At 32.2% G+C, this 21,551-nt stretch overlaps 1 protein-coding gene across 18 annotated transcripts in view; it reads right to left on the bottom strand.

Annotated features, from left to right (window-relative positions):
* LOC142318445 (sodium-independent sulfate anion transporter) overlaps positions 1–21,551 on the bottom strand; it is a 161,333-nt gene that overhangs the window by 92,204 nt on the left and 47,578 nt on the right. For 12 of the 18 annotated variants that reach the window (XM_075355092.1, XM_075355034.1, XM_075355076.1 and 9 more), the window contains exon 2: positions 2,034–2,138. The exons of 1 other annotated variant lie outside the window; for it this stretch is intronic. The gene's annotated coding sequence lies outside the window, so the exon portion shown is untranslated. Of the gene's footprint in view, positions 1–454; positions 515–2,033; positions 2,139–11,436; positions 11,659–19,375; positions 19,519–21,551 lie in introns of those variants that run through there. 5 more of the 18 variants (XM_075355056.1, XM_075355069.1, XM_075355046.1 and 2 more) reach the window with 4 other exon arrangements.

Genomic DNA, 21,551 nt, shown 5'->3' with positions numbered 1-21,551 from the left:
TTCTCCAACATCTAAAAACAATAATAATCACCTTAATGATAGCCAGCCTCCTAACAGCAGAATATAATTATTAATAAAATTATAATTAATAATTCATAAAAACACATTTATAGGAAGCAGACGCATTAAATACAGGGAGGGAAGGAAGTAATAAATGTAAAAATTAGTTTTATAAATAATAGTAATCAGGCAGGAAAATGATTCAAAAAAAATTGTATAGGTACAAATCAAACTCATTTTAATAAATCATCGTTGCTGACGAAAATACTACTGCTACTTTTTGTTAGCATTAAGATCAAACGAACAATTTACACTGAAGCTACCTACTATAATATAGTAATTAATACCAAATAAATACTTAAAAAGGAAAACTGGAAAATATTACAAAGAAAAATTTTTCAAAGTTAACTCTAATAAGTAAAAATAATGCAGAAGAAGAAATAAAATACACTACCTCTTGATTAACATCCACAGTTAATACGTAATAATGAATAAGAAAAATATACTGCAAAACTAAGGTTATCTTTAACAAAAATTTTGATAAAAAAAAATTATAAATTAACTATCAGCAAACATTATAATTTATCAGGGCAAAGGTCGCAAGTAAATCAAAATTACTGCAAGAATAAAAAAATTAATAAATTGAGACAAAAGTTGCACATTCAATAAAATTGTTTTGTCCATTACATAATAATTTAATAATGTATTCAAGGTTAAAAAATGTCATTACCTTTTTAAAACTTAAATTGCTTCTTAAAAATCCATATATCATTAAAAAGCAGATTCTTTAACAAAGAAAATAACCATCCAACTTATAAAATAATTAACAAGATAATTGTGCAACAGTTTGTAAGTTTATAATATTATCTACATAAATTGTTATTAAACCCAAAAAATGATTGGATAACAAAATACTAACAAGTTAGAAATCCAAAAAATAAAAAGAGGCAACACGTACCAAGAAATGAATGCACCTTAATACTAATCTTGTCTCTTAAATGTAGTAAACGTCTCTTAAAAATGGATGATTTAAATGTTTTTGATTTAAATTTATTTTTTTATGGTCCTGATTTTAAATGTTCTCAGTGAGAGTGACATCCTACAGAAGACAAGTTCTGATGAGGTAGTTCTGTTTTAGTTAGGGAATAGTTCTGTTTTCCTTAGGGAAGCATGAGCTTGCCTAGTTTTTTTTTAGTATCTTAGAGGAAATCAAATTTTTTTGTGGCCAAATTTTTTTGTGGCAAAACTTTGTTAAGACAAAATCATTGACATGTGATGCTCACATCCAAGTTAAGAAAGCCTAATTGTTTTGCAGTTCAATGCATAGATCCTCTCCTTTTCTTTACTTTTGATCCCTTCTTCCTACTGGTGTTCCTTTGTCTTGGCCAAATCTCCAAGATCTATCCACAGACATCTTTTAAATCCAGTGGCTATATAAAAGTTTCAGCCTGGAGGTTAGATGCTTATTGGAAAAATCAGCCCTCCTAATATAAGTGGAGTTAATACTCTGTATTAAGCTATGCACTCTTGCTAAAATATGCCAGTCATTCATTCTATGAATCTCCATTATCTACCATTTCCAAATTTGTAAGTTTTACAAGTTTTTTTGAAGTATTTAATAATAATATTCATATTGATGTAATATAGTTGATATTAACAATTACCAATTTTAATTAAGTCACATTAATAAATTTCTTTCTAGTAGTAAACCACAATGTTTTTGATATGGACTGCACACTATGAACGAGCTTCATAATACATAATAATTTATATAAAAATTTTAACCTAATGAAATTAGTTGAAATTAGCTTATCTGATTTTTAAGAAAATCTACAAGCTTATACAAGAATATCTCACCTTTTTCTGTCCTTATTCTCCAGTTACAACTACTAAGCTCTACTCTACTAATAAGTAATAAACTGAGTATTAAAAAATAAATCCAGATATAATAACTACTATTGATATATAACAAATGACTGATTATTAATAAATAAATTAAGTACTAATAAAACAAGAAAAATGAAAGGACTGACCTTGAAAGACTACAAAATGTTACACTATCTCAGAGCCTTGGGACTGCTTTATTCTTCATCAAAAAAATGTGAAACAAGTCACTTCCATCAGAACAGATTATCACCCTAGATCCAGAATAAAAAGAAAACAGTTATAATCCCACTCTTCAAGGATTCAAATTTGATAGTAACAACTTTCACTTCCATCAATACCACCAACTGAGCAATACAATCATCAGATCAGTTATGAAATTACTAGTTAATACTTTTTCACTCCAAGTCATTCACCTTCTTTTATTGTTTTAAATTAAAAGGAGTGTTAAATACATTTAAAAAATACTATAATGTTACAACACCTATAAACAATTTAGTAACACAGTGACCTTGTGGTTTCCTAACAACAATAAAAAAAATCTCATATCCGCTCCGCTATCACTTAAACATTAAATAACAATTTCTCAAGACAGATTAACATCAAGATAAAACCTAGATCCTCATTAAAAAAAAACAATGAGTCGGTGGTTAGAATTATAACAGGAAGTCACAAAATCAAGAAATTAAAACTATTAGCTTAGAAAAATAAGTTTCAAAAATGATGCAAAGGAAAACTGCTTCAAAAGTTCGGAGAAAAAATAAATGTAAAAAAATATAACATTACACATCGTTTGAAATATATAGATTTTCCATCAAAATTGAAAAGCAGCTGCAAATGCGTAACACTTGGTCAAAAGTCTAGAGAGCATTTGTCAATTTCAGTAAATAGCCCCTTAAAAATACAGATTTTATTAACTAGCATTAAATATGAATAAAGTATAATGTTAAAATATTAGTTATGGACAGAGCATACACACAGATTCTTGTTGATAAAAGAGTAAATTAATTTAAAATCAAAATCATTACCGGTGTCCTACATGTTTAAAAATGACATTTCATCAAAAAAGAACTATACATTTTTCTTACTACGTAGATAGTAATTAAAAAATATATATTTAAAAAATAATATCTCGTTAACACATAAATAATAGCAAATTCAAAAACATAAAATGGTGCAAACACCATTTTAATGACCCTTATGTTTAACAAACATAAAATAAAATTTAAATAATAATTTTAGTCTGTTGAATACTGGATAATAAGCCTTAACAAAATATTATCTTTAAAAAATTATTTCTTAGCTATTAAAATTGAATGTCTTTCTATCAAACTCTTACTAAAGCTGTACAGAATAAAAAGAAGAAGAATAAAATAAAAGAAGAAATATATACATAACCGGTAAATCAAAATGACAGCATTTCAAGAACCACTAGACCTTCATCAGATCTAGCAGTTCAAGGTCCACCTGATCCAAGGTCTTTTCAACATTGTATTTACTGAACTATGAGGTAGTTTAGAAATAAACTTAACCACATGATTCCACAAATAGTTGAAGGGTGAGGCATAAACCAAAAGAATAATCATTTTCATGCAGTAATATTTTTAGTCGCCGACAAAAAAACGTTTTATAAAAGAAAAAATATTGTTTCCCGCAAATGAAAATTTTAAAAATTGGACGTTTCAATTTGATATTTCATTTATCAAAATCGGATTTACTATTCTCGAGAAATCAGCGAGTTAATCAGAAAATGTATTGTTTTACAAGTTTAGAATGTACAAACGTTTTTGAAATGAGATCGTAAAGTTAATTTGCTAGAAGAGCGTTTTTTAATTAGAAAACTTTTCCAGTAATGTGTTAAATATTTTTTCAATAAAAATCAAGATATCATTTTCGTAGGTAACCGAATAATATAGCAATCGCTATTTATAAAATTATGACAAAAATACAATTATTTTTATTTCAATGTCGTCTGCGTTTCAAAAAAGAGGCAAAAACCATTGAAGCAATTCATTAAATTTACGATTATTATATCGATTTATGTTTTACCCATTAACGACAAAGTTGGTTTTAACGGGAAATTAATATATTTTAAACAAAGGTAGAAATTTTCTGATTATGTTATGCTTTCATTTGAAATACTAAACAGTGAACCTCCTCACCCATGTTAACTGCAGGACGGGGAAAAGAAATCTGCAGCATAATAGAGAAATCACAATTACATAACCCATTTATATAATGGGGGCTTAACGCTTGTACGCAGAGCCGGATTTAGGTATGGGGCCCGGACCTAGGACGGCAAATTTGATTAAAATATGCGTAAAAACTTTTTTTCAAAAAATAAGTTTTACACATATTTATTAATAAATATTAATAAGATAAAATCAGTTGTAACACGATATCTTTTGTCAGCAACATGGTATTAAGTGTATGACTGGCTATACTTATACACGTGTTGGCGGCAGCAGGCGAAGTACTGTGTGGGCAGCGCGACTCCGTTCACCTCGAGGGTGATGCTGTCTCGCTCGTACCTACGCGGGCCATCACTTCGAGCCTCGTGGCTAATTTTTTTTTTTTTTGGGGGGGGGGAGGTTTTCTAAGCCAAAAACGCTTTCGCGTTATCATCGCCCGAACACGACGTTTGTTTTAATAAACAAGAGATATCACAGCAGATATTACCATCTGCTTTGCGGCAATAGCATAAATAGCTGTGGAATACACTTCAGTAATTCAAATACTTTTACATAAACTGACGGCGCTACGAAATCGTAAAACATAAGAGATTTCATTATCTCCTATAAGAGTTCTCATGTTAGCGCCTAGGTTAAACTTGCGACGCAATGCCGCATAAGAGATACAATCCAAAAGGATGTGGTAAACTATTCTTGGCAGTCGCAGCGTGCACAAACTGGTGCGTGTATTTGAGCGATCAGATATCCATGAGCGAGCCTGGTGTGCCCTATTCGCAAACGACAAATAATCTTTTCTTGACGGTTATTTCTGAAAAGTTGAATACAATAGGTCCCATAACCTTATCTACAGTAGTTTTTTGAGAAATATGGGGTTTTTGGGGGGATTTTCTGGCGAAAAACACTTTTGCATTATAACTCGGGATATAATACAAAAGTATAACTGCAGTTATACTGCAGTATAACTCGGGATATTACGACATATCTGTTGTAATAAAAAAGAGAAGATATCACATTACATATCTAAAAATAAAGTTACAATCTGCTTTACAGCAAATGACATGAATAGCTGAGACTCACTACAGTAATTTAAATACCTGAATATAAATGGACCGCCCTAAGAAATCGTAAAACATAAGATATTAACATTTCATTATCCCCTAAAATAGTTTACGTGTTAGCCCCTAGATGAAACTTGCGACACAATGCCTTTGAACAGATATAATGCACAAGGATGTGATGCATTGTTAGTTGGCAATCGCAGCGAGCACAAAGAGGTGCATCTGTTTCAGTCATCACATATCCATGAGTAAGTATAGCGTACCCTATTCGTAAATTGCATATTTATTATATTCGTAATTGTATATCTACACGATGAGGCTCCACGGTGACAGTTTTCTTAACTGGGTGAAGTTTATTGTTCATGGTAGCAATCCATTCACTTTGCCATTCGTCATGAACCACCCTCTTCAGGAGACAAGACCGTTCGAAGCAACGCGATCGGTGAAAGGAGGTTGGAAATAAACCTCCTTTGCCGCACTATCAGCGCGCTCATTCCCTGAAATTCCAATATATCTGGGGATCCGGCAGAAGCTCACAGTTGTATTACGGTGGTTCATTTGCGAAATACACCCTGAAATTCACAGACAAGCGTGTCTGGAGTACACGTCAATAATTGCTTGTGAGGCACTCATGAAGTCAGAGCAACAAGTACATGTCGAAATGTTGAGCTAATTATATATTCAAGACCTTATTAATAGAAAAGCACTCAGCGATGAAAATACTGGCGATGCTGAGAAGACCAAACATGTATGTTGTGATGCCAACCACAAAAGCCCACAGAAGACCAAACATGTATGTTGTGATGCCAACCACAAAAGCCCACAGAGTTAACGTTTTTGCAGCCAATCATATAAGCTGAAGCATCAGAATTAAGGCTATTTATAATATGAGATTTTTTGGCAAAATAACCGGATTTCAAAGAAGTAATTAACAATAAGGACTGGAGGTAATTTTATAATTACAGCCGAGAAGAGGTGGTGAGCTGTGATGCCTAGCGGAGCAGTAGAACTCGTCTGTTCTTATTATCAAAGGTTGAATGATTTCAATCCGCTTTAATACGAGCTACGTGTGCAGATCATTTGATTTCTTCTGTTTGAAAGAAATGGCTCGCCTCTTTCCACCAGTACATTTACCACAGAGCTGAAAAGAAATAGATAGACTGCATCTAGCACTCTAAGATCGGTGGACCGAGCGGATGAATAAGCCACATAGCCGTAGTCCAAGCGAGAATGGACTAGAGCTCGGTAGAAGCGCAACATACATACTGGACTAGAGCGGCTCTTCATGGAGTATTAGATAAAACACTCAGCAATTCCAATATTTTTAAACGTTTTACCTTCAGCTCCTTGAAATGTGTTACTCACGTTAGTCGTTTGTCAAACCACATTCCTAAAAATCTAACCCGTGTGTATGCTTCAGCTGGTTCACCGTGTAAAAACAGTTTACGGTCAGTATTTTCTCCAAGCGTGAAAAGCAGATGAATTTCGTTTTCTCCACAGAAAATGTGAATCCAGTCGCTTACACCACGATTCTAATCGGGTTATTGTATTTTGTAGCATCTGGATCTGGTTAGTAGCTAAAGTTCCAGATGTTACGTAAATTGAAAAATCGTCAACATATAAGCAACACGTAACTGGTTTTCGAAGCAGTTTGTTATACTATTTATGGCTACGGCAAATAAAGTAACCCTTAGAATACTTTCCTGTGGTATTCAGTTTTCGGATATCGTCGTTCCTACTGATAAATGCAGGATTTAGTTAGGATTCATGCAGTTTAGTTAGGATTCCTCTCCTCCAAGCTGTGTTGTACGCCTTTTGCATATCAAAAAATACCGCAACCAGGCGTTGGTAAGTTGCAAGGCGTCTGGAATAACAGATTCCAGAACAACTACATGATCAATAAACGATCTACCTTGGCTATCAATAAGCCGAGTATCTCTACCAACTAGAATATTTACAGTCGGCTGTTGCGAGTCTCAAGTCTGTTGTCAATTGAAGCTGACAGTCAGGTTTCTGGTGTCATCGTAATTGGACCATTACTTTTATCCTACTATTCTGCTTCAGATCAAATCTATTCCTAGTATATTCTAAAACATTTATCTTGTAAGTATTCAGTTCCATTTAGTATGTTCTTGGTTATGTTATTTTAACCAAAAACATAGATAGAAAAACATAGATAACCAAAAACAAACGGCTTAGCGGTGCAAAATACCGAAAAGTAGCGAGCGAGAGGAAAATTAAAGTGAATGAAATATTAAGTAAAACTGTAAAATTAGATATATTTTTTTAGATTAATCCTAATACAGATGAAACTTCTTTCCAATCTTATTCAACATCTTCATAAAGTTAAAGTGTCGATATAGAAACACGAATGAAGTCGAAACGACTTTTATTGATTTTATTATACCTTTTGGCAAATAAGAGGCCAGAGACAACCTATTCTCATATCACTGTCAACCAAGTTGAGTTTCAATAAAGAAAACAAAGAAATCCTTTCAAAACCTGATACTCCTGCTTCTAGTATTACTGGTAACTTTAAGCCAAGTAACAATCCAGTATTGTGGAAAATTAAAGACACTACAAGACACTATTTTGTTAAAAATGATTTCAATCAAAATTAAGATGGTAACATAGAACAATCCAAAAGAGAATAACCTGATAAAAACAGATTCTTGAATAAAACATTGACAGAAAACTTGCTAATGGAGATCTAGTGAATAGGGATTACCTAGTTTATTCTTCCAACCAGGGTTCTTTTGTAGCCACTGCAAACTGTTTTGTCTAACTTTAAGACCATTTGCTGACAGTAGATTTGGTGATTGGAAACATGGTTACCAGCAGGTTAAAGAACACGGAAACTCACATTTGCTCTTAACAGAGAGCTGCTGAAATAGGGAAGACTGATAACCAGTTACAAACTCAAATTGAAGCAGTAAAATATTGGAGGGCTGTGCTTCAAAGAGTGATTTACGTGATAAGCTAGCATCACTTGGCCTTGCCTTTAGAAAGGAAGAACTGTTTGGTTCCACTAATAATGAAAACTGCATGATGTGCCTAAAACTAATACCAGAGTTTGACCCTTGTTCTAAAAGCCACATTGATAAGCAAGGAAACCCCAGCAAGGTAAATCATCTTAGCTTTCTCTACTATATGTTACAAGTTGAGAGTGCATGTGTTATAGAGAGTATTTTAAAAGAAGTGAAGACCTCAAAATACTTTTCGATAATAGTTGATTCAATTCCTGATGTTACACATAATGACCAGTTTCTTTCATCTTAAGGTATGTAAATGAGTCTGGGATAACCTAATAAACGCTTTGTAGATTTTTTTTTAAAAACAACGGCCATAATTTCTTAAGGCTCATGACTCATACATTCAGAATTGCCACAGACAATTATTTTATAATGCTTCAAATATGTCTGGGATCTATTATAGATTAAAAACTAGACTAAATGAAGCTAATCCATTGACATTCTGCAGTGTACTCTGCCCATTCCTTCAATTTGGTAAGACCTAGTTCTTCATCAACCCATCGATGGATGTGCTAGAATTATTTTTCAAGCCTGGTGTTAAGAAATTCTCCATAAAAATCACAGAGCATAACATGATGGCTGGCCAAGGAAAAGGCATGCAATAGCCTCAACAGAGATTTTGAGGTTCTCAAAAGGGCGACTAACAGCCAAGATGAAAGTGAAAAAACAAAGAACCAAGGCAAATGGTCTTTAAGAAAACTTGTTTGCACTGAAACTTTGTTTATGACAGCCTTATGGAATGACATTCTTAATAAATTTAACTCTGTTAGTGAAAAAATACAATCACACCATATGAATGTAGCTACACTTTTAATGCTGTATAAATGTCTAATTGCATATGTGGATGAACTGAAAGGTCTGTTTAACTTCTATAAGATAGCTGGTCAAAAAAACTACATTGTCCAAACTGTTGTTGAACTAGAATGAATTCGTTGGTTAATGTATAGAAGATAGGCCTAAAGGTATGTAAATATGTTGTTATGATTAGGTGGTAAATGACATTATGCAAGTAGTTAATGGAATGAATTTGTGACAAGTTCAAGCTTCTAAGCTGATATTAGTCGTCACTTGGTTTACTGTTTAGAGAGGAGACTCGCTACTGGCTGTTAAATGGAAATTTACAAAATAATTTGTTACTATAGGAATTAATTATGTAGAACAGGGAAAGTCAAAAGAAGAACACTGTCATCTCTAAACTTCTAATTGAATTTTTTCGACCCTATTTCCACAAATGTAACAGGCAAGTTAATGACAGCATGCAACCGAAGAGATAAAATACGACAATGGCATAGCTTGCGAAGCTCAGAAATACCAGCAGTAGGCTGACAGCTGCAATGGAATTGGACATATAATTAAAATGAAAAGTATTTAAAAGTGAATATTTCTGTTACAATGGAAGAGAAAAGTTAATGCTCTCATGGAGGAGAAGCCGCCATGCATACACTTCTTTCTACATCAGCAAAGGGAAGATTATTGAAGGTAACATATAATATGCTGAAAGAAACCATCAACCTAGATGAAGGCTGTGTGAAAAATCAATATGATTCCAGGAGGATGAGGTTGGCATTAAACACAGGAAGCCTAGTCATTAAAAATCACAAAAGAAGCAATATCCAATGGGAAATGTAAGAAGCTTAAAAGTCCTGTTCCATAGTTACTTTGAATATAAAGGAACATTTAGTTCTGCCAGAAAAGATAACATGTTGGATCCCTTTGATAGAGCTAGCATACCAGCATATTAAGAACTTTGGCTGAATAGGAAGAGAATCATGAAGTACAAAAACAAATGAGGGGGATCAAATAGTGTATTTTTATAAAATATTGTAGGGAATAAATATAAGATTCACTCTGTGGTATTATAATTAATAATTCACTTAAAACAGGAATAGTTCCTGTACAGTCAAAATTTATTGATGAAATGAGAAAAGAAAACTCTGTAAATCTGATATATAAAATATATAATATATATAAAATATCTGAAAGGGTAACAAATTATTTATCTAAATAAAAGCAACATATTAAAAAAAAAAAAATATGAATTGCAATAGAATCACGAGAAGTTGATATAATTACACTTATCCAATTTTATAAACTCTTATAAACAAACATAACAAATAAGCAAACTCATAATAAATAATATAATGCTGTAGAACAGTCATCTCTTGCAAAGTTTTGAAGAATAATACTTGATCACAATCTCTCCTAAAATAATAATATTGACTACATTTGCAAGAAATAGCGAAAATATTTTAGTCTAAGATAAACACCTAGACATGGTGTTTTCATGAAAGTAGTTCTGTTCACTATAGTATCCATTAGCAAGATTTTGTTTTGGAACAAAATTACACTAATAAAAAAAAGATCATTAGGTGTGTGGTAGGAATAATGTAATGTGAAATCTACAGACAATCTTTGAAAAGATGATTGTGCCTTCATTATTTATTTATAAAATAGCAATAAGCTGTAGGGCAGGTTGAAATTTTAACAAAAATTTCAACATTGAAAGTTATGACATGAGAAATGTCTAACCAGTAGGTATGATTTTAGAACTGTATTATCTGGATATCAGATGTTATAGAGGCTAAAGTTTACAAAAAAATTACTACACAACATTAGGTTTAAAATTTGTTTAAAAATTTTGTAGGTTTAGTTGGTTTATTTTTTTTACTCTGAGTTACCAGAGAATGGGAAAAAAATGATTTGGAGAAACAACTTGAACATGTAAAGCCTGGGTTCAACTACCCAGCAACATCCAACATACAACTCAGCAACTCATAGACTTCAGTGTCTACCATCACGTCTAGACTTGCTAATAAATGAGTTAATGGAATATAAGGTTTTGGTTTAGGAATATAAGATTAGTAATGGTTCATTTATACTATGTAGTTAAAAATTACATTGAAGTGAAAATTGATGTGAAATTTTTTATGTCATAACCATGAAGACTAGTAAACAATATCATACGATAATACACTATTGTACACATTACAGTAAAGGCTGTACTTTTATTACTGATTATTTAACTGATCCTGTACTTGCAATAAAGGAAGTTCATTACTGCTGGATTAAAATGTATTGGAAGAACAAACTATGTATGGGTGAGATGAAGCATCTTAGAACTGTTCCTCTAGCACAGTGATTCTCAACCTTTTTAGCTATACATCCCCCAAAAAGTATATATATATATATATATATATATATATATATATAAAATGAATATTTTATAACCCCCCAACCACAACCTTATGAAACCTCGTCATAACTATTTACCTGCATTTATAGTGACTGGTATGAACAATGTATGAAGAGTACAAAAATGAGCAATTTACAGATTCCAACTTGATGTTACATTCGCCTTGTATTTGGTCTGCTTCCATAATATTCGCGGTGAGCGTCATTTATAAAACATGCATATGACATTTAAATAATTCATGCTCTCAGCAGTATAAAAGAGGTTTATGGGATTGCAGAATGTCAGTTTAGTTTCCAGCATGAAGCATATAAAGTGTAGTTTCACTGAAAATAATAATTGAACATTCAGTTTTTTCTGTGCAGTTAAACAGGGTAACTGTTTTTTTTTTTCAAATAGATGCCTATGCAAAATGGATAAATTTATGAAAAAACAAAGAGATCCATCTAAATCAAGTGAATAGACTGGTAAAAAGACATGACAGTTATTTAAATTATGGTTCTACCTCATTGGATGGAAAGCCACAGTGTGTCATTTACTTTACAATGAAAGTATTAAGCCATCAAAATTAATTTGACACTTAAAACTAAACATCCATATAATAAAAGTAAACCCTGGAATTTTTCGAAAGAAAATTACATACTATGAGAATTCAACAAGTTTCCATTTGTACTTTCAACCCATTCTGACAAAAGTACACTTTTGTCAGTATGGGTTGAAGTATACACTTAAAAGCAACTATCTCGCAGCATCAAGAGCAGTTATGATATCCAAACCCCATACAATTGCAGAAAACCTCATATTACCTGCTGCAATTGATATGCTCAGCATTTTCATATGTGTAAAAGAAGCAAAAAGAATTGAAAATAAATTCCGCTTTCTAACATAATATAAAAGTGAATCGATGACACGGCTGCCAATGTTTGCAATCAGATAATTCAGCAAGTGAGTTCAAGTTACTTTTTTAGTATTCATTTTGATGAATCAACTGATGTGGCTAACATTTCTCAGTTCTTATGTCTTGTGAGATTTGAATGCAGTAGGGACAGATCAATCAAATAAAATGTTGTTTTGTAAATCAATACCTGGTCATGCAACAGGACATGTCTTTTTGATATTTTCTATGAAGCTACTAAAAAACTATAACACAGATTGGACAAAATGTATTGCAGTAGTAATTATGGTATAAGGGCGATAACAGGAAAGAATACTGGATTTCTGAAAAAATTGAAAGATCATCTTATACAAAGGGCGGAATAGACATACTGCGCTTAATTCACAGAAATGCTCTTGACACAAAAAATATGCCAGAAATACCAAACAAATTCTTTTTAAAGCTTTAAAAATGGTTATCTTATTAAAAGTTGTTCATTATAGAATAGGCTGTTGCAAAATTGTGTGATGACATGGGCAAAAAGAAAAATCTCTTCTTTTCCATATAGAAGTCTGATGGTTATCATGAGGGAGCGTTAATCCAGATATTGGGGCATTGCAAGATAAATTAATAGTATTTTTCCAGGATTAACAAATGCTGTTCCCAATGTTTTTACAGAACAGTGAGTGTATGTTGCTGCAGGTTTACAAAGCTAATTATTTTCACATTTAAATGACTTTAATGTGAATTTACAAGGACGTGATAAACATTAAATGACGAAGTTAAACATTGCTTACATTAAAAAGCTTAACATCTGGATTATTCATCTTCAAAGCAAAAAATTTGATGTTTTCACTTCAGATTATACTGAGAAAAATTTGGATGAAGAAATCTATTATTCACCACAGTTTGGATAGCATGAAAATGCATTTCCATGACCATTCTCCATATGGAGAAACAAAAATGAAAGGTATGTAGAAATGAAAAACAAATGCAACCCTTGTTTACATGTAAAGTTATAGGCTAATTTTGCAACCCGAAGGCTAAGAAACTTTGCTCTAGCAGTAAACTGCTGAACAACACTCCACATTCATATTCAATCTACACCCAATTACTGTTATTTATAACAAATAAAACATCTTAAAATCTTTGTGAAAAATTAATTCTGATTTCTCTTAAATGATTATTGCACATAATGTGTAAAACAAATAAAGATTCACAAATTTTACACTGTGATTTTGTAAGCAGAGATTTTTTATTGGTTCAATCTACAATTTTTAGTGTACTAGTCAGTCATTTGTAAACATGTAAAACATCATGTTTTATTAACTGTAAATGAAACATTTGTAATGCTTAACGATATTTCAACTTACAAGCTACTTAATTCAAAGCATAATTTGTTAACTCTAAAATTCTGAATTGTAAAAGCACAGGCAGAAAACTGACAGATGTATCAGTCAAGGTACTGGGATCATCTGGTGATGTTTACATAATAACCTCTTTCTTGAAAGTATTGATATACCAGACAGAAAGTCTATAATTTACCTATTTTTTGTAATCAAATGTATCCTTTTATTACATTTAACAAAGTATAAGGTATCATTCAATCACCCATTCAGGAAAGGACTAGAATGGAGTGTGGTTTTTCATGTTCTGTAATATTAATGATAACAGACTTCTCTAAAATACACTGTATAATTAAACATCTTGTCAAAAAGCAGCAGTGTTTTATCCACATTTCCAAAGCTGGTCAACACATACTTACATTGTTTTTGAAGGTTTGTAACATATCTTTACATACACTAAATCTTATTGTCCAAATCTCTAGGAAACTTTTGTGTGGTTTTAGATTAGAAATAAAAAGGATGTAATGTTGGCTATACCAGTGTAATGGCTATGCCAATTTCAAGTCACTGAAAAATTGTAAAAGTGTTCAGAATTTTCATTTCAGATGAATGTGGTTTGCCAGATAGCATAGCATATTAAAACGAGGCATTGTTTCTCAAAATTTCATTATTTTTATGCCAATCATGAACAAGGTTTTTTTGTTCACTACATGCCACCATTACTGTCAAGTAATTGTTACAACTTTTAACATGAAAGTGAATCATATTTTTTTTTTTTGTCTTCAGTCATTTGACTGGTTTGATGCAGCTCTCCAAGATTCCCTATCTAGTGCTAGTCGTTTCATTTCAGTATACCCTCTACATCCTACATCCCCAACAATTTGTTTTACATACTCCAAACGTGGCCTGCCTACACAATTTTTCCCTTCTACCTGTCCTTCCAATATTAAAGCGACTATTCCAGGATGCCTTAGTATGTGGCCTATAAGTCTGTCTCTTCTTTTAACTATATTTTTCCAAATGCTTCTTTCTTCATCTATTTTCCGCAGTACCTCTTCATTTGTCACTTTATCCACCCATCTGATTTTTAACATTCTCCTATAGCACCACATTTCAAAAGCTTCTAATCTTTTGCTACTTAATCTTAATCTTTTAATCTTAAGCTACTTCCATATAAAGCGACACTCCAAAACATACCCTTTCAAAAATCTTTTCCTGACATTTAAATTAATTTTTGATGTAAACGAATTATATTTCTTACTGAAGGCTCGTTTAGCTTGTGCTATTCGGCATTTTATATCGCTCCTGCTTCGTCCATCTTTAGTAATTTTACTTCCCAAATAACAAAATTCTTCTACCTCCATAATCTTTTCTCCTCCCTATTTTCACATTCAGCGGTCCATCTTTGTTATTTCTACTACATTTCATTACTTTTGTTTTGTTCTTGTTTATTTTCATGCGATAGTTCTTGCGTAGGACTTCATCTATGCCGTTCATTGTTTCTTCTAAATCCTTTTTACTCTCGGCTAGAATTACTATATCATCAGCAAATCGTAGCATCTTTATCTTTTCACTTTGTACTGTTACTCCGAATCTAAATTGTTCTTTAATATCATTAACTGCTAGTTCCATGTAAAGATTAAAAAGTAACGGAGATAGGGAACATCCTTGTCGGACTCCCTTTCTTATTAGGGCTTCTTTCTTATGTTCTTCAATTGTTATTGTTGCTGTTTGGTTCCTGTACATGTTAGCAATTGTTCTTCTATCTCTGTATTTGAACCCTAATTTTTTTAAAATGCTGAACATTTTATTCCAGTCTACGTTATCGAAAGCCTTTTCTAGGTCTATAAACGCCAAGTATGTTGGTTTGTTTTTCTTTAATCTTCCTTCTACTATTAATCTGAGGCCTAAAATTGCTTCCCTTGTCCCTATACTTTTCCTGAAACCAAATTGGTCTTCTCCTAACACTTCTTCCACTCTCCTCTCAATTCTTCTGTATAAAATTCTAGTTAAGATTTTTGATGCATGACTAGTTAAACTAATTGTTCTGTATTCTTCACATTTATCTGCCCCTGCTTTCTTTGGTATCATAACTATAACACTTTTTTTGAAGTCTGATGGAAATTCCCCATTTTCATAAATATTACACACCAGTTTGTATAATCTATCAATCGCTTCCTCACCTGCACTGCGCAGTAATTCTACAGGTATTCCGTCTATTCCAGGAGCCTTCCTGCCATTTAAATCTTTTAATGCTCTCTTAAATTCAGATCTCAGTATTGTTTCTCCCATTTCATCCTCCTCAACTTCCTCTTCTTCCTCTATAACACCATTTTCTAATTCATTTCCTCCGTATAACTCTTCAATATATTCCACCCATCTATCGACTTTACCTTTTGTATTATATATTGGTGTACCATCTTTGTTTAACACATTATTAGATTTTAATTTATGTACCCCAAAATTTTCCTTAACTTTCCTGTATGCTCCGTCTATTTTACCAATGTTCATTTCTCTTTCCACTTCTGAACACTTTTCTTTAATCCACTCTTCTTTCACCAGTTTGCACTTCCTGTTTATAGCATTTCTTAATTTCCGATAGTTCCTTTTACTTTCTTCATCACTAGCATTCTTATATTTTCTACGTTCATCCATCAGCTGCAATATATCGTCTGAAACCCAAGGTTTTCTACCGGTTCTCTTTATTCCGCCTAAGTTTGCTTCTGCTGATTTAAGAATTTCCTTTTTAACATTCTCCCATTCTTCTTCTACATTTTCTACCTTATCTTTTTTACTCAGACCTCTTGCGATGTCCTCCTCAAAAATCTTCTTTACCTTCTCTTCCTCAAGCTTCTCTAAATTCCACCGATTCATCTGACACCTTTTCTTCAGGTTTTTAAACCCCAATCTACATTTCATTATCACGAAATTATGGTCGCTATTAATGTCTGCTCCAGGGTAAGTTTTGCAGTAAACGAGTTGATTCTAAATCTTTGCTTAACCATGATATAATCTATCTGATACCTTCCAGTATCGCCTGGCTTTTTCCAAGTGTACATTCTTCTATTATGATTTTTAAATTGGGTGTTGGCAATTACTAAATTATACTTCGTGCAAAATTCTATAAGTCGGTCCCCTCTTTCATTCCTTTTGCCCAGCCCGTATTCACCCACTATATTTCCTTCCTTGCCTTTTCCAATGCTTGCATTCCAATCTCCAACTATTATTAAATTTTCATCTCCTTTTACGTGTTTAATTGCTTCATCAATCTCTTCGTATACACACTCTACCTCATCATCATCATGGGCGCTTGTAGGCATATAGACGTTAACAATCGTTGTCGGTCTAGGTTTTGATTTTATCCTTATTACAATGATTCTATCGCTATGCGTTTTGAAATACTCCACTCTCCTCCCTATCTTCTTGTTCATCACGAAACCTACTCCTGCCTGCCCATTATTTGACGCTGAGTTAATTACTCTAAAATCACCTGACCAAAAGTCGCCTTCCTCTTCCCACCGAACCTCACTAATTCCTACTATATCCACATTTGTCCTACCCATTTCCCAAATTTTCTAGCCTACCAACCTTTTTCAAGCTTCTAACATTCCACGCTCCGACTCGTAGAATGTTATTTTTTAATTTTCTGGTGACCCCTTCCTTAGTAGTCCCCACCCGGAGATCCGAACGGGGGACTATTTTACCTCCGGAATATTTTACCAAGGAAGGCGCCTCCATTATTGCTATGTGAAAATGCAGAGCCACATTTTCTTGGAAAAAAAGCAGCTGTAGTTTTCCATTGCTTTCAGCTGGAAAGGACTGAGTGATGTTGATACGGCCGTTTAAGTCGTCCTGACTCACGCCCCTAACAACTACTGAAAGAGCTGCTGCCCTCTTTCAGGAATCATTCCTTAGTCTGGCTCTCAACAGATACCTCTCCGATATGGTTGCACCTTCGGTCCAGCTACTCTGTATCCCTGAGCACTCAAGCCCCCTCACCAACGGCAAGGTCTCATGATTCATAGAGGAGGGTGAATCATATAAGTTTAATCAATCACTTCTATAAAATATTATTATAAATTTTGAATAAAATTATATAACACTATTTTTCTTAGAGGTGGTTCAATAATCATGTGTATATTGGCTATCATTCTTTTAACACTCTCAGGGTACAAAAAACCTTTTCTTATCACAAGGTCTGCAACTGAGGAATAGCCCCTCAGCACTTACATCAAAGGTCTGAAATTGAGCCATAAGAGAATTGGCTTATTTGGCCACTAAACAATACCAATGTCAGGTGCTTTCATAAGAGATGTGAGTTAAAAAGAGAGATGATCATTCATTCAGTCAGTGATCAGTCTTATGAAAGTTAATAGAGGTCAAATAATAATTTATTAGTTCTTCACAAAAAATGTAATCCTTGTCAGGTATCTTCATGGCAATAGCTGCAACAAAGAATACAATTGGTTGAACAAAATAACTGGCCAAACAGTGCAACCAAATTCTGTACAACTATCTTGATCATGTCTCAGTTTTCCATATTTTGAGCACACTCAGGTTACTGGCACAAATTTCTGAATATCCAAACCAGCAAAAAGCTGGAGCTGAAGATTTGGAACACAACAATGGTCAGCTAACTCACACACTTGATCAGCTATCAATATTGTGAACTTATAAAATATCTCTCAATTAAATTGTTAATATGAATTTTAATATATTGTTTTCTTATTTAATTAGCTATAAAGATTGCTACTGAATTACTCATAAATTTAATTTTTCATTTACTACAGAAGTAATTCTATTTCTATAACTTTTTGTAATGACAGAAAGATTTTTTTGGTTCAAAGTTATACAACAATTCTCCTGCCAAATTTTTTAAAAAGTCAGATTACTCAAAATTCATGTTATCATTTGACTTCATTTACAGTTATGAGAATTCATTTCTCTTATTAATAAGAATTAATTTCTTTTAAGGTTTATGACAAAGGTATAGAAATTCATTTAAACAAAGTTTTTAGTCACCAATATTTCAAGCTTTACAACAATTTTCTTGGAAATTACTAGACTTAGGAGTTCCAGGACCAATTGTAAAGTGAAAAAATCTATCACCAATTTTGTCCACAATCTGAATCCCAAAAATTTCACTGCAACCTCATATTCTTCTTCAGTAGTAAGAAGAAATTAGCTAAAATGAAAAAGAAAAGGTTTCTGCTAACCAAAAAGAATTTCTGGACTTTTTGACTATGAGTGTTTTTCTTTACTTTCCCCTAAAACATTCCTCTCAAACCCAGTTTTTTCTTTACTTTATAAGAAACCTGTATTTCTTTATTCCAAAAACATCTTGTATATTATCTAGACTGGAAAGTAAAATTAAGTAGGATATATTAACATATTAGATATCTTGACACATGTAAACAAGTTATACTGAGTAATAACAAAACTGTCTACAGAAACCACAGAGGATTTCTCCTCAGTAAAATGCTTTTATTATTTAACACAATCATTATTACTTGTTAGAAGTAATCAAAACTTTTTGTTTTGTTCTGTTACAGTTTTATTTTCTGTTTTATTAATTAATTTTTTCCTTATTAACATTATTTGTTTTTTTTTAATTTTATTATCATTTATAATGTATTTTCTGTTATTTTTTTTAATTAATAAATAGTTTAAAACTTTTTTTTTTAATTTTTCAAATGTATAGTTTTTACATTTTTGTATATGTGTTGTAAGAGTATTATTAAGAAGTTAACATTTATTTTACATGAAAAAGAGCATAATTTATCAAACAAACATACATACCTATTTTTGTTATTTCTTTTTTTATTTTAGTACTTTTTTTAAAGATTCTCTGCTTTTAGTACTTGTATTTTCAACCTAAATATTTAAGAACTTGTGCGTCCTTTAAAAGTTTAACTTGAAGAAGATTGCAAGCTCTCCTTCACCTAAATAAAAATGAAGACAAATTCTCTTTCCCAACCACAATCTCTCCCCTCTCACAATATTTCTCTACACTCACACACACACTAAATTTTACACATACACAACATTAAAATTTACAAAGTTCATTTTAACTGGCCACATTAAATAGAAAACTTTCCTTACTTTGATATACTTGAGATTACATGTCTTCCAATTTTAAATATGGTGGACAAAGCTATGCTGATAAAATGTGAGAAAAGATTACAGTACTGATACACAGAAAGCAATCAACGGTACTATTAACTTGTTTAACTTAATGAATACATAAAGATAAGGAACCAGCAACTAAAGCAAACTTAATACAAAACACTATGCCATAAAAAAAGGTCTGTAACAACCAAAAAGTTTAAATTTATTGTTCTGATTACAATAATTACAAAAAAAGAAATAAAGAAATGAACAAATGCCGTGGACATACAGCAAAGAAACAATCAAAGAAATTTTTCAAAAAAAAATTAATAAAAGTTTTAAATAAAATAAAGTCTCCATACAGAAATCAGGTAATAAGAGTAAAAGACATGAAGACAAATTCTGATTTGGGAAGGAGTGAAACAAAGATATAGAAAAAGGATTAAACAACTGGAAATTAAATTTGAAAATACATTAATTATCAGAGAAAAAAAAATGTTAAGATTTTTGCTGGTAACATCTTTTGGGCAAGAAATTTTAAGCATCAACCAATTACTGACAAAGAATTTTAATCTGAAAATTACTAAAACAAAAGTAATGAAATAAGAACAATAATGAATTAAATGTTATCACAGATGCATTTATTAATATACCATTAAGTTATAGAATTTTCCTGTTTAGTGACTAAACCTAATAAGGAAGGATGAGGTAAAAGATACAGATCAAAAAGTATTTAACCTTCTTGTTCTCTTTATTGGTTGGCATAGAGATTTCAAGCAGAAAAAAGCCTGCTAATATTTAATATAAATCTTATGAAATTCATCGCCAAATTGTTGAGGTATACGGTGAGAATGCAATGTCACGCCTGATGATCATAAAATGGTACCAAATGTTCAGAAACAGAAGAACAAATATGAGTGACAAACTACATGCTGGGCGTCCTTCAACTGCAAACATGACTGGTAATGCAAAACGCGTGATTGAAATGATCTTGACTAACCGACGCATTAAAATTAAAGACTGCAAGTGAACTTAACACCAGTTATGATTCTGTGTTTGTGATTATTCACGATCGGCTGGCTTGGTTACTATAAGTTGTGTGCTTGATGGTTACCACATCTGTTGACCGACAACCATAAACATCAATGTTTTGCATCTGCTCTTTCTTTTCTTTAACATTATTCCAGAACTGGTCCACAGTTTTTGAAGCAAATCATCACAGAGGATGATAACTGGGTGCTTCATTACACTCCTGAGACTAAACGAGCATCATACATGAATGGAAACACAAACAATTCGCCAAAGCAAAAAAAAGTGAAAACATCCCCACATGTTCCAAAGGTTATGGTGGCAGTTTTTCAATTATGAAGGAGTTGTTTACAATGAATTTACACCCCAATGAATAAAATCAATGCCGAATCTTACTGTGAGACTTTAAAAAAAGTGCGTAAAGCCATTAAAGATCAAAAATCAAATATGTGTGTTTCATAGAGGGGGTGTAACTTCCTTTCTGATTGTTCCTCATAAATAGATAGATAATAATCATTCTTTTTGTCCTTCTTCAGTAATTTTTGCAAGTAATACATTACAATTTTTTTGTTGTGTTCTGTATTATCTGTGAATACAGCACAACACAAGTTTTTATTTTGATCAGTTAATAAGAAGAAATAGGTTTTTTCTATAACCTTTCTAGTTATATTGTATTTTTATAAACCATTTGCTTTGCTAATTCAGCCAGTTAAACCAACAACAGAATTTCTATCTAATTTAAAAGTAGACTATAATTGCTTATGAATTATAAGGTGCAGATAACAAATGGAATATTATTCTTTAAAACTAAGCAGCACCTCTGAGATTGTTTTATTAA

The sequence above is a fragment of the Lycorma delicatula genome, chromosome 1 (assembly GCF_047948215.1).
Source record: "Lycorma delicatula isolate Av1 chromosome 1, ASM4794821v1, whole genome shotgun sequence".
Lineage (NCBI taxonomy): Eukaryota > Metazoa > Arthropoda > Insecta > Hemiptera > Fulgoridae > Lycorma > Lycorma delicatula.
Note: the sequence above shows the minus strand (reverse complement) of the source record. Positions and strands in the feature narration are given on the sequence as shown.